General features: G+C 42.3%; 1 long non-coding RNA gene across 1 annotated transcript; it reads right to left on the bottom strand.

The window, feature by feature from the left end:
- Nucleotides 1–3030: 3030 nt before the first annotated feature.
- Nucleotides 3031–11890, bottom strand: LOC135971107 (uncharacterized). The gene is made up of 2 exons (XR_010587189.1): nt 11808–11890; nt 3031–3319 (listed from the first exon to the last, which is right to left on the bottom strand). It is a non-coding gene; the product is annotated as an uncharacterized lncRNA (long non-coding RNA).
- Nucleotides 11891–14676: the final 2786 nt, after the last annotated feature.

The following is a 14676-nucleotide window of genomic DNA, read 5'->3' as shown; positions in this document are numbered from 1 at the left end:
GATTCGATGCTGGCATTAATAATGCTGCAGGCCTGGTCATTCTATCTTCATCAGTGGGCATTCACCCAACACTGCATGGTGGATGATGAGCAGCCTCCGCTGCCAGGGAGAAGAGCTCTTCATTACCCAGGTCAGGCTGAGGGGCCTCCTCACCAAACACCTGAAATTCACATTAGCCAGGCGAAATCTCTCTTGTCACGATGCCTTAAACACTGACAGTGGGTGAAAGAAGGAGACCTTCAGTATCTAAATGATGCTGAGACTCTTACAAAGGTTGTGGGAGTGAGAAACCAGGGTGGGAGCTCTGTCACGGAGTCCACCATTTCCCTGGCTTCTGCCCTCTGTGTGCCACCTCTGTGGTTTTTGCCATTCCTGCATCATGCCTATAATTCTATTCATTTAATATTTTTTCCTAAATCAACTATATATTGAATCACCTTTCTTTAGCCTCATCCTAGGTTATAATAACCATAAAATTAGAATTTAGTCGTGCTAGTTATACTTTTTTCTAATGCATATTAAAATTAGGATATTTATTTGATTAATTAAAATTAGGATATTTAGTATTAAAATAAGCAATGTTAATCCACATACCATCTAACATTTTGTATATTGATATGGTTTGGCTGTGTCCCCACCCATGTCTCATCTTAAATTGTAGCTCCCATAATTCCCATGTGTTATGGGAGGGGTGAGGTGAGAGATAATTGCATCATGGGGGCAACTCCCCCCATACTGTTCTCATGGTAGTGAATAAGTCTTACGAGATCTGATGGTTTTAGAAGGGGTTTCCCCTTTCACTTGGTTCTCACTGGCTCTCACCTGCCGCCATGTAAGCCATGCCTTTTGCCTTCCACCATGATTGTGAGGCCTCTCCAGCCACGTGGAACTGTGAGTCCATTAAACCTCTTTTTCTTTGTAAGTTATCCAGTCTCAGGTATGTATTTATCAGCAGTGTGAGAACAGACTAATACATATATGATTCACTGGATGCATACAATACCATGTTTGGAAAACACAGCTCTAGTATATCCTTCCACCTCAGAACAGAATCACACCTAAACTAAATGATACAGATTCCTCCTGTGCCATCCTTAAGGCTTTCTGGGTAGAGTTTCAAAAATTCTGAGTGTGCTGATGGCTGTAGGTACCAGAATGATTAAGAGGTTCTTTCCCACATCTCACCAAAATCTCTCATCTTATTCTATGTTTTTCCTCAATATTTTGGCCTATACTTGATAGCAGCAGAAGTAGGAACTTCAGACCTTCCAGTAGCCCATCTCCTCTAATGCCACACTCCTGGATGGTGCAGCAGAAAGCAGCTTGGAGCTAAAGGCTGCAAGTCAGACATGGACAACGAAGAAAAGAAGCAAATCAAGAAGAGAATGGGAGCATGAGCCGGCCTGTTTCCACTCAAGCTTTCCCCTGAGCCACCTGCTGCAGGGTCTGACCCACATGACTTTTCCTCTGCTGGAGCCTGAGGAAAAGCATGTGCCATGGAGCAGGAGGTCAAATTTGCAGGGATTCTAGGCCCCATGAGGCCCCTATGAAGCTCGTGGTACTTGTGCCTCACCAGCCTTCATTGTCCTTTTCAAATATGGCTCGCAAGTTCCTCAAAGCAGGTTCAGGAGAGGATAGACATGCGGAATCTACCAACACTTCCATCAGAGTATAAAAACCTCCTCAGTGGCTCATGCCTGTAATCCCAGCACTTTGGGAGGCCAAGGTGAACGGATCACCTGAGGTCAGGAGTTCGAGACCAGCCTGGCCAACATGGCGAAACCCTGTCTCGACTAAAAATACAAAAATTAGCTCAGTGTGGTGGCACACGCCTGTAATCCCAGCTACCTGGGAGGCTGAGGCAGGAGAATCGCTTGATCCCAGGAGGCGGAGGTTGCGGTGAGCCAAGATTGCCCCACTGCACTCTAGCCTGGGCAACAGAGCAGGATTCCATCAAAAAAAAAAAAAAAAAAAAAGCTCCTCAGGAGTGGTGGAAGCTGGGGGGGCTGCTGGGAGGACTTCGAAGAGAAAGAGGCCCTGGGCCTTCAGGAGGGATGACTGGATGCGTGAGGGAAGTAGGGAGGGTGGCACGGGAGCATCTGTGGCTGAAGCTCTAGAGGAGACTGGGCACCTTAGGATGAGAGTGTGAAGGAATGCATGAGCCTTCAGAGTTTAACGCAGGAATTTAATGTCCTTGGGCCTGACTCCTGTAGGGCTCTAATGTTACCATAGAATAAAAGAAACCACAAAGTAGACCCTCCCCTTTTCCTTGGAAAATTAACCTCCTCCCACTCCACCCACATATCAAATCACTGTGTCTAAGCACACCTCTGAAATTGAACAAACTGGCTTCCAGAGCAGCTGTGTTGAGGACCAGCTGTGCATCCTTAGACAGCACTTCACAGCCCTTGAACTTGGGACCCAAACATGCCAAAGGAGGAGTTAGGCCTCCATCAGCCCTTGCAGTTCAGACATGCAGATTCCAGGACTCTGGGACATCTCCATGCCTGCAGAGCCTAATGCATATCAGCCTTCTCATGAGAGCTGTTTATTACTTCCACAAATGAGCTGTATACCAATATTTGTAGTTTAGTACCTCACTCCCAAGCACACTTAGGAAAGGAAGAAGATTCAGGAACGGGCGAAGCTAAAGCAGAGGTGACTATGCATCATGCCACCAGAGGTAAGGGCCCATATCCCCCCACTGTCTGCTCTCTAAGAGCTGAAAACTGCTCCTCTGCAGTGAAGGACCTGAGCGGTATTGGATGAGTCCCCGTGTACTGAGACAGGGAGAGAAAGAAAGCAGGATCCATAGTGGCATCTGGGTTAGGGAGGGGAGACCTGGGGACCTGGGCGGGGGACTGTAGGAAAGTCGCTTGGGATTCTGGGAAAGCTCGTGGAACCGGACACCAGATAGTGTGGGGTTTACAATTCCTTCCCGGAAGGAGACCGTCACCATTCCAGGTGCTCTGTCTCAAAAAGTCCGATTTAATGACCGTAAATGAGGCTATTCTAAACGGCCCATCTGTCGCCCACCTTTTGCAAATATTTAATTATGTTCACATTCTATTCACAAGGGAAATGGTGACACAGAGCTGTTTGGCCACGATGAATCTGTCCCACTGAATGATTAATGAATCCTAAATGCCAGGCACATAAAGTTGGTGGGACAGGCTGTGGGGATGCCTGATTGACTCGCCCTCTCAGACGGGCTGCTTGGCTCTGGTGAGGAACTACAGCTTTCTCTTCCTCTCTATCCTTCAGCACATCAGCTCCAAATATGGGCCATGGGGCAGCATCTCCAGACTGGGAGGTGTTCCTGTTAAGAGAAGATCAGATAGAGAGACCAGAGATCAGATGGAGAGACAAAGGTGTGTAGCGCCCTTGTCTCATGCTTTCTACTGCCCTTCCCTGCTTCGTTTCCACCAGATTCTTGTGAACTCTCTTCTGCTTTCCTAACACTCCTTCCTGCTTCACCCAGAGAAAAAGCAAGGACAGTATCTGGCGGGAACCCACAGGCAGTCTGACTCCTGATTTATGCCCCTGCTTATCTCAGTCACATCAAAAGCATTAAAACATTTAGCTGACTGTAGAGATCTATATTAATATAAGGAACCAATTTGCCTTTTAGACTCACATTCAGGGCATACAGCACAAATTCAGGGTTTTTCATCTGGCAAGTGCTTTTTAATAACAAGAAATAAACATTTCTTTCTTTTCTTTGTTTCCTTTATAAATTTTCTCTCCTCATGGGCTATTATCAAATAATAGCATCATATTGACATACGGAAGACCCTTGAATTTTCTCACTTAACAAAGTGAGAAAATAGTTCCACGTAAGATCTGTAAAAGTCGATCTCTAGTTCTACTTCAGTCTTACTGATACTGTGCTTTTCCCACAGTATTCCCAGCAGACCAGGAGATTCCCTCTGGTGTCTGGCTCAGTGGGTCCCACCCCACAGAGCCCACCAAGCTAAGATCCACTGGCTTGAAATTCTCACTGCTAGCACAGCAGTCTGAGGTTGACCTGGGATGCTCCAGCTTGGTCGGGGGAGGGGCGTCCGCCATTGCTGAGGCTTGAGTAGGTGGTTTTACCCTCACAATGTAAACAAAGCCACAGGGAAGTTCAAACTGGGCGGAGCCCACCGCAGCTCAGCAAGGCAGACTTTCTCTCTAAATTCCTCCTCTCCGGGCAGGGCATCTCTGAAAAAAAGGCAGCAGCCGCAGTAAGGGACTTATAGATAAAATTCCCATCTCCCTGGGACGGAGCACCTGGGGGAAGGGGCAGCTGCGGGCGCAGCTTCAGCAGACTTAAACGACCCTGCCTGACAGCTCTGAAGAGAGCAGTGGACCTTCCAGCACAGCATTTGAGCTCTGATAAGGGACAGGCTGCCTCCTCAAGTAGGTCCCTGACTCCCGTATATCCTGACTGGGAGACGCCTCCCAATAGGGGCCAACAGACACCTCATACAGGAGAGCTCTCGCTGGCATCTGGCAGGTACCCTTCTGGGACAAAGCTTCCAGAGGAAGGAAAAGGCAGCAATCTTTCCTGTTCTGCAGCCACCACTGGTGATACCCAGGCAAACAGGGGCTGGAGTGGATCTCCAGCAAACTCCAGCAGACCTGTGGCAGAGGGGCCTGACTGTTACAAGAAAAACTAATAAACAGAAAGGAATAGTATCAACATCATCAAAAAGAACACCCACTCAGAGACACCATCTGAAGGTCACCAACATCAAAGACCAAGGCAGATAAATCCAAGAAGATGGGGAGAAACCAGCGCAAATGGCTGAAAATTCCAAAAACTAGAATGCCTCTCCTCCTCCAAAGGATCACAACTCCTTGCCAGCAAGGGAACAAAACTGGATGGAGAATGAGTTTGACAAATTGACAGAAGTCGGCTTCACAAGGTGGATAATAACGAACTCCTCCCAGCTAAAGGAGCATGTTCTAACCCAATGCAAAGAAGCTGAGAACCTGAAAAAAGGTTAGAGGAATTGCTAACCAGAATTACCAGGTTAGAGAAGAACATAAATGAACTGATAGAGCTGAAAAACACAGCACAAGAACTTCGTGAAGCATACACAAGTATCAGTAGCCAAATCGATCAAGCAGAAGAAAGGGTATCAGAGATTAAAGATCAATTAAATGAAATAAAGTGAGAAGACAAGATTAGAGAACAAAGAGTGAAAAGAAATGAACAAAGCCTCCAGGAAATATAGGTCTATGTGAAAAGACCAAATCTATGTTTGATTGGTGTACCTGAAAGTGACGGGGAGAATGGAACCAAGCTGGAAAACACTGTTCACTATATTATCCAGGAGAACTTCCCCAACCTAGCAAGGCAGGCCAACATTCAAATTCAGGAAATACAGGGAACACCACAAACATATTCCTCAAGAAGAACAACCCCAAGACACGTAATTGTCAGATTCATCAAGGTTGAAATGAAGGAAAAAATGTTAAGGGCAGCCAGAGAGAAAGGTCGGGTTACCCACAAAGGGAAGCCCATCAGACAAACAGTGGATCTCTCAGCAGAAACCCTAGAAGCCAAAAGAGAGTGGGGGCCAATATTCAACATTCTTAAGGAAAAGAATTTTCAACCCAGAATTTCATATCCAGCCAAACTAAACTTCATAAACAAAGGAGAAATAAAATCCTTTACAGACAAGCAAATGCTGAGAGATTTTGTCACCACCAGGCCAGACTTACAAGAGCTCCTGAAGGAAGCACTAAACAGGGGAAGGAACAACTGGTACCAGCCACTGCAAAAGCATACCAAATTGTAAAGACCCTTGATACTATAAGAAACTGCATCAAATAATGGGCAAAATAACCAGCTAGTATCATAATGACAGGATCAGATTCACACATAACAATATTAACCTTAAATGTAAGTGGGCTAAATACCCCAGTTAAAGGACACAGACTGGCAAATTGGATAAAGAGTCAAGACCCATGGGTGTGCTGTATTCAGGGGACCCATCTCACGTGCAAAGACACACATAGGCTCGAAATAAAAGGATGAAGGAAGATTTACCAAGCAAATGGAAAGAAAAAAAAAAAAGCAGGGGCTGCAATCCTAGTCTTTGATAAAACAGACTTTAGACCAACAAAGATCAAAAGAGACAAAGAAGGCCATTACATAATGGTAAAGGGATCAATGCAACAAGAAGGGCTAGGTATCTAAGTATCTTAAATATATATGCACCCAATACAGGAGTGCCCAGATTCATACAGCAAGTTCTTAGAGACCTACAAAGAGACTTAGACTCCCACGCAATAATAGTGGGAGATTTAACACCTCACTGTCAATATTAGACACATCAACGAGAGACATAATTAACAAGGATATCTAGGACTTGAACTCAGCTCTAGACCAAGTGGACCTAACAGACATCCACAGAACTCTCCACCCCAAATCAACAGAATATACATTCTTCTCAGCACTACATCACACTTATTCTGAAATTGACCCCATAATTGGAAGTAAAACACTCCTCAGTAAATGCAAAATAATGGAAATCACAACAAACAGTCTCTCAGATCACAGGGCAATCAAATTAGAACTCAGGATTAAGAAACTCACCCAAAACCTCACAACTACATGAAAACTGAACAACCTGCTCCTGAATGACTACTGGGTAAATAACAAAATTAAGGCAGAAATAAAGATGTTCTTTGGAAACAATGAGAAACAAAGACACATGTACCAGAATCTCTGGGACACATTTAAAGCAGTGTGTAAAGGGAAATTTACAGCACTAAATGCCCACAAGAGAAAGCAGGAAAGATCGAAAATCAACATCCTAACATCACATTAAAAGAACTAGAGAAGCAAGAGCAAACAAATTCAAAAGCTAGTGGAAGACAAGAAATAACTGAGATCAGAGCAGAACTGAAGGAGACAGGGACATGAAAAACCCTCCAAAAACTCAATGATTCCAGGAGTTGTTTTCTTGAAAAGATCAACAAAAGAGACCACTAGCAAGACTAATAAAGAAGAAAAGAGAGAAGAATCAAACAGATGCAATAAAAAATGATAAAGCAGATATCACCACCAATCCTACAGAAATACAAACTACCATCAGAGAATACTATAAACACCTCTATGCAAATAAACTAGAAAATCTAGAAGAAATGGATATACTCCTGGACACATATGTCCTCCCAAGACTAAACTAGGAAGAAATCAAATCCCTGAATAGACCAATAACAAGATCTGAAATTGAGGCAGTAATTAATAGCCTACCAACCAAAAAAAAAGTCCAGGACCAGATGAATTTACAGCTGAATTCTACCAGAGGTACAAAGAGGAGCTGGTCCCATTCCTTCTGAAATTATTCCAAACAATGGAAAAAAAGGGAATCCTCCCTAACTCATTTTATGAGGCCAGCATCATCCTAATACCAAAACCTGGCAGATACACAACAATAAAAGAAAATTTCAGGCCAATATCCCTGATGAACACTGATGCGAAAATCCTCAATAAAATACTGGCAAACCAAATCCGGCAGCACATTAGAAAGCTTATCCACCAGGATCAAGTCGGCTTCATCCCTGAGATGCAAGGTTGGTTCAACATATGCAAATCAATAAATGTAACCCATCACATAAACAAAACCAATGACAAAAACCACGATTATCTCAATAGATGCAGAAAAGGCCTTCAACAAATTCAACAGCCCTTCATGCTAAAACCTCTCAATAAACTAGGTGTTGATGGAACATATCTCAAAATAATAAGAGCTATTTATGACAAACCCACAACCAATATCATACTGAATAGGCAAAAACTGGAAGTGTTCCCTTTGAAAACTAGCACAAGACAAGGATGCCCTCTTTCACCATTCCTATTCCACATAGTATTGGAAGTTCTGGCCAGGGCAATTAGGCAAGAGAAAGAAGTAAAAGGTATTCAATTAGGGAAAGAGGAAGTCAAATTGTCTCTGTTTGCAGATGACATAATTATATATTTAGAAAACCCCATCATCTCAGCCCAAAATCTCCTTAAGCTGATAAGCAACTTCCGCAAACTGTCAGGATACAAAATCAATGTGCAAAAATCACAAGAATTCCTATACACCAATAACAGACAGACAGCCAAATCATGAGTGAACTCCTATTCACAATTGCTACAAAGAGAATAAAATACCTAGGAATACAACAATGTGAAGGACCTCTTTAAAGAGAACTACAAGCCACTGCTCAAGGAAATAAGAGAGGACACAAACAAATGCAAAAACACTCCATGCTCATGGATAGGAAGAATCAATATCGTGAAAATGGCCATACTGCCCAAAGTAATTTATAGATTCAATGCTATCCCTATCAAGCAACCATTGACTTTCTTCACAGAATTGGAAAAAAATTACTTTAAATTTCATGTGGAACCAAAAAAGAGCCTGTATAGGTAAGACAATCCAAACAAAAAGAACAAAGCTAGAGGCATCACACTACCTAACTTCAAACTATACGACAAGGCTACAGTAACAAAAATAGCATGATACTGGTACTGAAACATATATACAGACCAATGGAACAGAACAGAGGCCTCAGAAATAACACCACACATCTACAACCATCTGATCTTTGACAAACCTGACAAAAACAAGAAATGGGGAAAGGATTCCCTTATTTAATAAATGGTGTTGGTAAAATTGGCTAGCCATATGCAGAAAGCTGAATCTGGATCCCTTCCTTACACCTTATACAAAAATCAACTCAAGATGGATTAAAGACTTAAATGTTAGACCTAAAACCATAAAAATCCTAGAAGAAAACATAGACAATACAATTCAGGAAATAGACATGGGCAAAGACTTCATGACTAATACACCAAAAGCAATGGCAACAGAAGCCAAAATTGACAAATGAGATCTAATTAAACTAAAGAGCTTCTGCACAGCAAAAGAAACTATCGACAAGAGTGAACAGGCAACCTACAGAATGGGAGAAAATTTTTGCAATCTATCCATCTGACATATGGCTAATATCCAGATTCTACAAAGAACTTAAACAAATTTACAAGAAAAAACAACCCCACCAAAAAGTGGATGAAGGATATGAACAGACACTTCTCAAAAGAAGACATTTATGCAGCCAACAGACACATGAAAAAATGCTCATCATCACTGGTCATCAGAGAAATGCAAATCAAAACCACAATGAGATACTATCTCACACCAGTTAGAATGGCAATCATTAAAAAGTCAGGAAACAACAGGTGTTGGAGAGGATATGGAGAAATAGGGATGCTTTTACACTGTTGGTGGGAGTGCAAATTAGTTCAACCATTGTGGAAGACAGTATGGCGATTCCTCAAGCATCTAGAACTAGAAATAACATTTGACTCAGCAAACCCATTACTGGGTGTATACCAAAAGGATTATAGATCATTCTACTACAAAGACACATGCACACATATGTTTATTGTGGCACTGTTCACCATAGCAAAGACTTGGAACCAACCCAAATTCCCATCAATGATAGACTGGATAAAGAAAATGTGGCACATATATACCATGGAATACTATGTAGCCATAAAAAGGATGAGTTCATGTCCTTTGCAGGGACATGGATGAAACTGGAAACCATCATCCTCAGCAAACTAACACAGGAAAAGAAAACCAAACACCGCATGTTCTCACTTATAAGTGGGAGTTGAACAATGAGAACACATGAACACAGGGAGGGGAACATCACACATCAGGGCCTGTCAGGAGTTGGGGGCTAGGGGAGGGATAGCATTAGGAGAAATACCTAATGTAAATGACAGGTTGATGGGTGCAGCAAACCACCATGGCACATGTATAGCTATGTAACAAACCACACGTTCTGCACATGTACTCCAGAACTTAAAGTATAATAATAATAATAGTAATAAAATATGAATTCCTCCTGTAATCCCAGCACTTTGGGAGGCTGAGGCAGATGGATCACAAGGTCAGGAGTTTGAGACCAGCAATAGCCTGACCAATCATGAAACCCCATCTCCACTAAAAGTACAAAAGTTAGCCGGATGTGGTGGCACAATCCTGTAATCACAGCTACTCGGGGTGCCGAGGCAGGACAATCACTTGAACCTGGGAGGCAGAGGTTGCAGTGAGCCAAGGTCATGCCACTGCATTCCAGCCTGGGAAACAGAGCAAGACTCTATCGCCAAAAAAAAAAAAAAAAAAAAAAGAATTCCTAGGATTGGGATTGTTAGGTCAAAGGGCATACTATTAATAATTTAACATTTTATAGATAAATATACATAAATCATAATTATAAATACACAAATCAAGTATATAAATCATAAATACAGGTATTACTGATAACTTGTAAAACTGAAGTCTAGAATTTAAGTGAGAGCAATCCTCCTTTGGGTGGTGTTACGTATTCATTTCTCACACCTTTTCTCTTACCTTAGGCATTTAATTTACAAGATCTTTGTGTTTTAGATATTCTCTATTTTGAGGGCTTGAACATAATTTTCTGGAATAATTGGAATATTTGAGGTAGGAAAAGTTGCAGAAATGATAAAAAGATAATAGAGCATGGAGACATCAGCCTCTACCCAGCTATTCCTAGTTATTTTCTTCCCCACCCAATCTGTGCCTGTCTTATTGGAGGCAAAAAAATTTTGATGAATGAATAAATGCATGAAAAATGAAAAACATAGCTCTGGGACTTGCTCAAGGACCCAAGGCCAATGTTTTAGGATTTGCCATTCTCACTTCCTTTTAGCTATACCCTGATAAATCAGTACCCCTTAAATCTATTAGACTCAGTTTTGCTGCTTTATGTATGGCGCCGATCTATAGGCTGTTGACTTTCATTTAAAAATCAGGTATATGTTGACAATCTCAGTGGACAAGAATGATAGGTTTATATCCATATGCTGATATATTTTGGAGTAAGATCAAGATCACTGAGTTCCTAAATACTGCATAATCTAGCAGAAAGGAGTTTAGAATTTGGAGAGGCACTGAAAATGAATTCTAATTCAATCCACTACCCAACACTGAACACACAAAGCAAGTAAACTCTGGCTGTGCAAACTACCCAATCCTTCTTCTCTTGGACTGAAGCAGGTTGGGCCCCCATACCTAAAAGTTGTTAAACATAGGAATACTAAGTATGGGCATGATTAATAGCTGTGTGACTTTAAATTTACCGAACTCCAGGTTTCCGTTTCCTCTTCTGTGAAATGGAGGCAAAAATACCTTTGTCATGGTGAAGCCAATTTAGGCACCATGCTCAGATCTGCAAAACAAATGTATCTAGTATTTGTTTTTTCTGTGTCTGAACTGATCCTTTTCATACCCTTCACTGCCAACTGGATAGTAGGGGAAGAAAACCAATTTAATCCAATCCAGTGAGAATAAGCCCAGTCCAACATTTATAGCAGTTTCTTTAGTTAATTCAGCTTCTCTCAGATTAACACCAAATCTTTCACCATTTCTCTCCCTCCTGTTTCTCCTTCTCGTGGTAACAGCTGGCCTTTGGGGAGCTTTCTGGGGAAATATGATCCACCCCAGCTTACCCTTGTGCTGTCTACTGACTCGTCTGATCCCCCTTCTTCACCTGGGTGCAGGGTGGCCACTGCTATTCAATGGTGGTGTCTGTCTCTCATGTTGTCCATTCCCTTGGCTAAATCAGAGCCTGGTGAACCTTCTCTGCGGACTTGGCCTCAGTCGGGCCCTTGCTGGAACTGTGAATTCCTGGAATCTGCTGTGGCTCCCATTCAATCCCCAGATTAAGCAGCCAGCCTCTCAGCCCTTAGCTGCAGTTTCACTTCACCTCAATCACTGTGAACTTACCTCCGCGTGCCCACCTGCTCCACAATCTCTTCAGCCTAACACGAAGGAGACTCTATCTCTTAGGATCACATTCAGCTCTACCTAACAAGAAAATAAAATAGTGATGGGTTAAAGCATGAGGCTTAAGTCTCTTACTTTAAAAAATCTACAGGGTGATAATCCAGGGTTTGTGTGGTGGGTCCATGAAGCCCTCATGGAGCCAGGCTTTCTCTTTGTTTGCTTTGTTGCACGTGTTTCTGTCCTCAAGATCAACTCGTAGGACAAGATGGCAGCTGTCGCTCCAGCCATTATGTCTGGTTTTGTGGGCATAATGCAATAGAAATTTATAGGACATAATAGAAATAAGGATGGGAAGGATCTCCCTACCAGGCTGGCTTCCTTTAAAAGGCCTTCCCAGAAATTCCACTCAAATTTTGCTTACATTCCATTGTCCGTAACTTACTTCTATGGCCACTCCAGCTGCAATGGTGACTGGGAAATGTAGTCTTTTAACTGAGTCAGTGATTACCCCCAAATTGGGATTCTGTTACTTAGGAAGACAAAGGCATGAACAGTAGGGAGCTATTCAGTCATCACTGCTGACCTGTTTCATGCCATTCAGGGTCCAGTCATTCTCTCCGCCTTACAGCCTGGCTGCTCAGGTTGTCATTCATTCAGCAAGTTAGTTTTCACCCTGAGTCCCAAACAGGATGTCTCACCAGTTCTCCTCTGATTTCAAGTTTTACCGCAACTAACAGTGTTCCTTCGTCCCACCACAAACACACATTCACACATCCCCCTGGACTCCAGCCAGAGGAAGCACAGTCAGAGGCCTCATGTTTCTATCACTTTGTTCTCCCGTATGATCCCCTTCTTCTTCCCACAGCCCCCGGGGATGGAGAGAAAAGAATTTCCTCTTCCTCTTTCTTTCTATCCTTGACTTTCCTATGTCACATCAAACAATCCTGCCCCTTTCCCAGGGACAAAATAAGGGAGAAAATGGCTACCAGGGACTATAGAGGAGAAAAATTCCAATGCACTGGCTTAATATTTGGAAAATATTATCCCTGTCACATCTGTATTCTTCTTTATTTATCAAGTGCATGGTCAGCACTACTATAGGTCTTTTAAATGAATAATAGGGTTGTTGTGAGGGTGGTGGGGGTCAAAATGAAATAAAATATGGAAAGCTCTTGCCACAATGTGTGACTTATTGTACATGCTGAATAAATGTTAGCCATTATTGTTATTAGGATGATTTAAATAATATTACAGCCTGCCTCAGTCTTCCTTTGTTCTTTTATTAATCCCAAACAAACATGCTGGCATGCAAATACAGATTCCATTTCACAAAGGGGCGTCATTATTCTCTATCACAGCATTTTTTGTTTTGCTTTGTTTTAAACTCCAGTTTCTGAAAACACGAGGAATTTTTGGTAAGGAAAGGAAGGAACTGCTTGGAGACCTAACTTCTAATTAGCTTTGGTACTGGATGCCATGTAACTGTGGGTGAGTCACTGTTCTTCAGGGAAGGGGGCTAATTGGAAGAGGAAAGATTGATGACAGTCAGTGTGGATGGCGACGTGGAATTATCGCCGGAGGCTGGGTCAGCTGAAGTCAGGCCTTTCCAAATTGTACCTCATCTTACAACTCTAAATTACTTCTTACCCCTGGTAACCCCCCAGACTTTATGTTGCTTGTGTAACAGGAGCTCAAGAGAGCATATATGTTAAATAAGGCAAGATGAGGATTGATCTATTGACAGTCAATCAGGAGGTCAGCTCAGCAAGTCTGACAGGGAGTTGCCAGAGGCTCTGGACTGGAATTGCACTTAAATAGATTTGAAAAGGTGTTAGGAGGAGAACAAGGATGTACATTCAGTTTACTCAGGTACATTTTGGCCTCAGAGTCTACCAGGTGCACAGGATTTCCTAGGGTTGGGTGAAAAATCCCCAGAAATTTGGGGCCATAAGCAAGTAGATTATTTCAACATAGAAAAAATATGAATGAACGAATTTGTAAAGAATTAAAGTTCGGTTACTTTCAAATACAGCACATGGAAATCCAACAAAGGTGTAACCAAATACTTTAAATAGCTTTAGAGACTGTCATCAATAGGGCCCATCCCTGGGCAGGGATTTCGCAGATCCAACAACCAGGGGGATTTCTAGGTTGAGGCAGATAAGCAGGGAAGTTGAGGCAGGAAAAGATGGTCAGGGTTTGGGAGGACAGGAGAGTGGCATTATGGGGTTCAGCAGCAGCCTGGGAACAGGTTCTCTGAACAGTCTTGAGACCATTGGTCCCCATTTCCTCTAGTCTCCCACTCCAAGAAGCTGATTTAGGTGTAGTCAGCCAAACCCGGAAGGACTAGTGTTCAATTTCACGTATTCTAGGGAGGGAAGCGTACCTGTTGGGATTCTCATAGTAATACCTGAAATTGATATACTACTGGGGAAAAGAAGAGGAAGGCATTAACATGGATGGAACTGGAATCAACACTAGGGATGGGTCAGAGAATGGATTTGGAAAATGTCAGACAAAGGCCTTGTTCTTGGTTGCGGCTAATGTATACTTATTAATAGTTGACATAGAATGAACACTTACATATATCATCTCATTTAATGCACATTGCAAAGATATCAAGCAGGTGATATTAATATCTCTATTTAACATATTAGGAAATTGATGCCCAGAGCAGTTAAGAGATTTTATAAATGGTAAAGTTAAGATTTGAGCCCAGAGAGTCTGACTTCAGGGACCCATACTGTTACAGGACTGCATCAAAATATGAATATTTGTTGTACCCAAAACCTCAATAGTAAAATTCATAAGCCAGGGAACTGATCCTTTTGGCATTAACTGAAAAGTATCATATTTGCATAAATTTTCA

The sequence above is a fragment of the Macaca fascicularis genome, chromosome 6, assembly GCF_037993035.2.
Source record: "Macaca fascicularis isolate 582-1 chromosome 6, T2T-MFA8v1.1".
NCBI lineage: Eukaryota > Metazoa > Chordata > Mammalia > Primates > Cercopithecidae > Macaca > Macaca fascicularis.
Note: the sequence above shows the minus strand (reverse complement) of the source record. Positions and strands in the feature narration are given on the sequence as shown.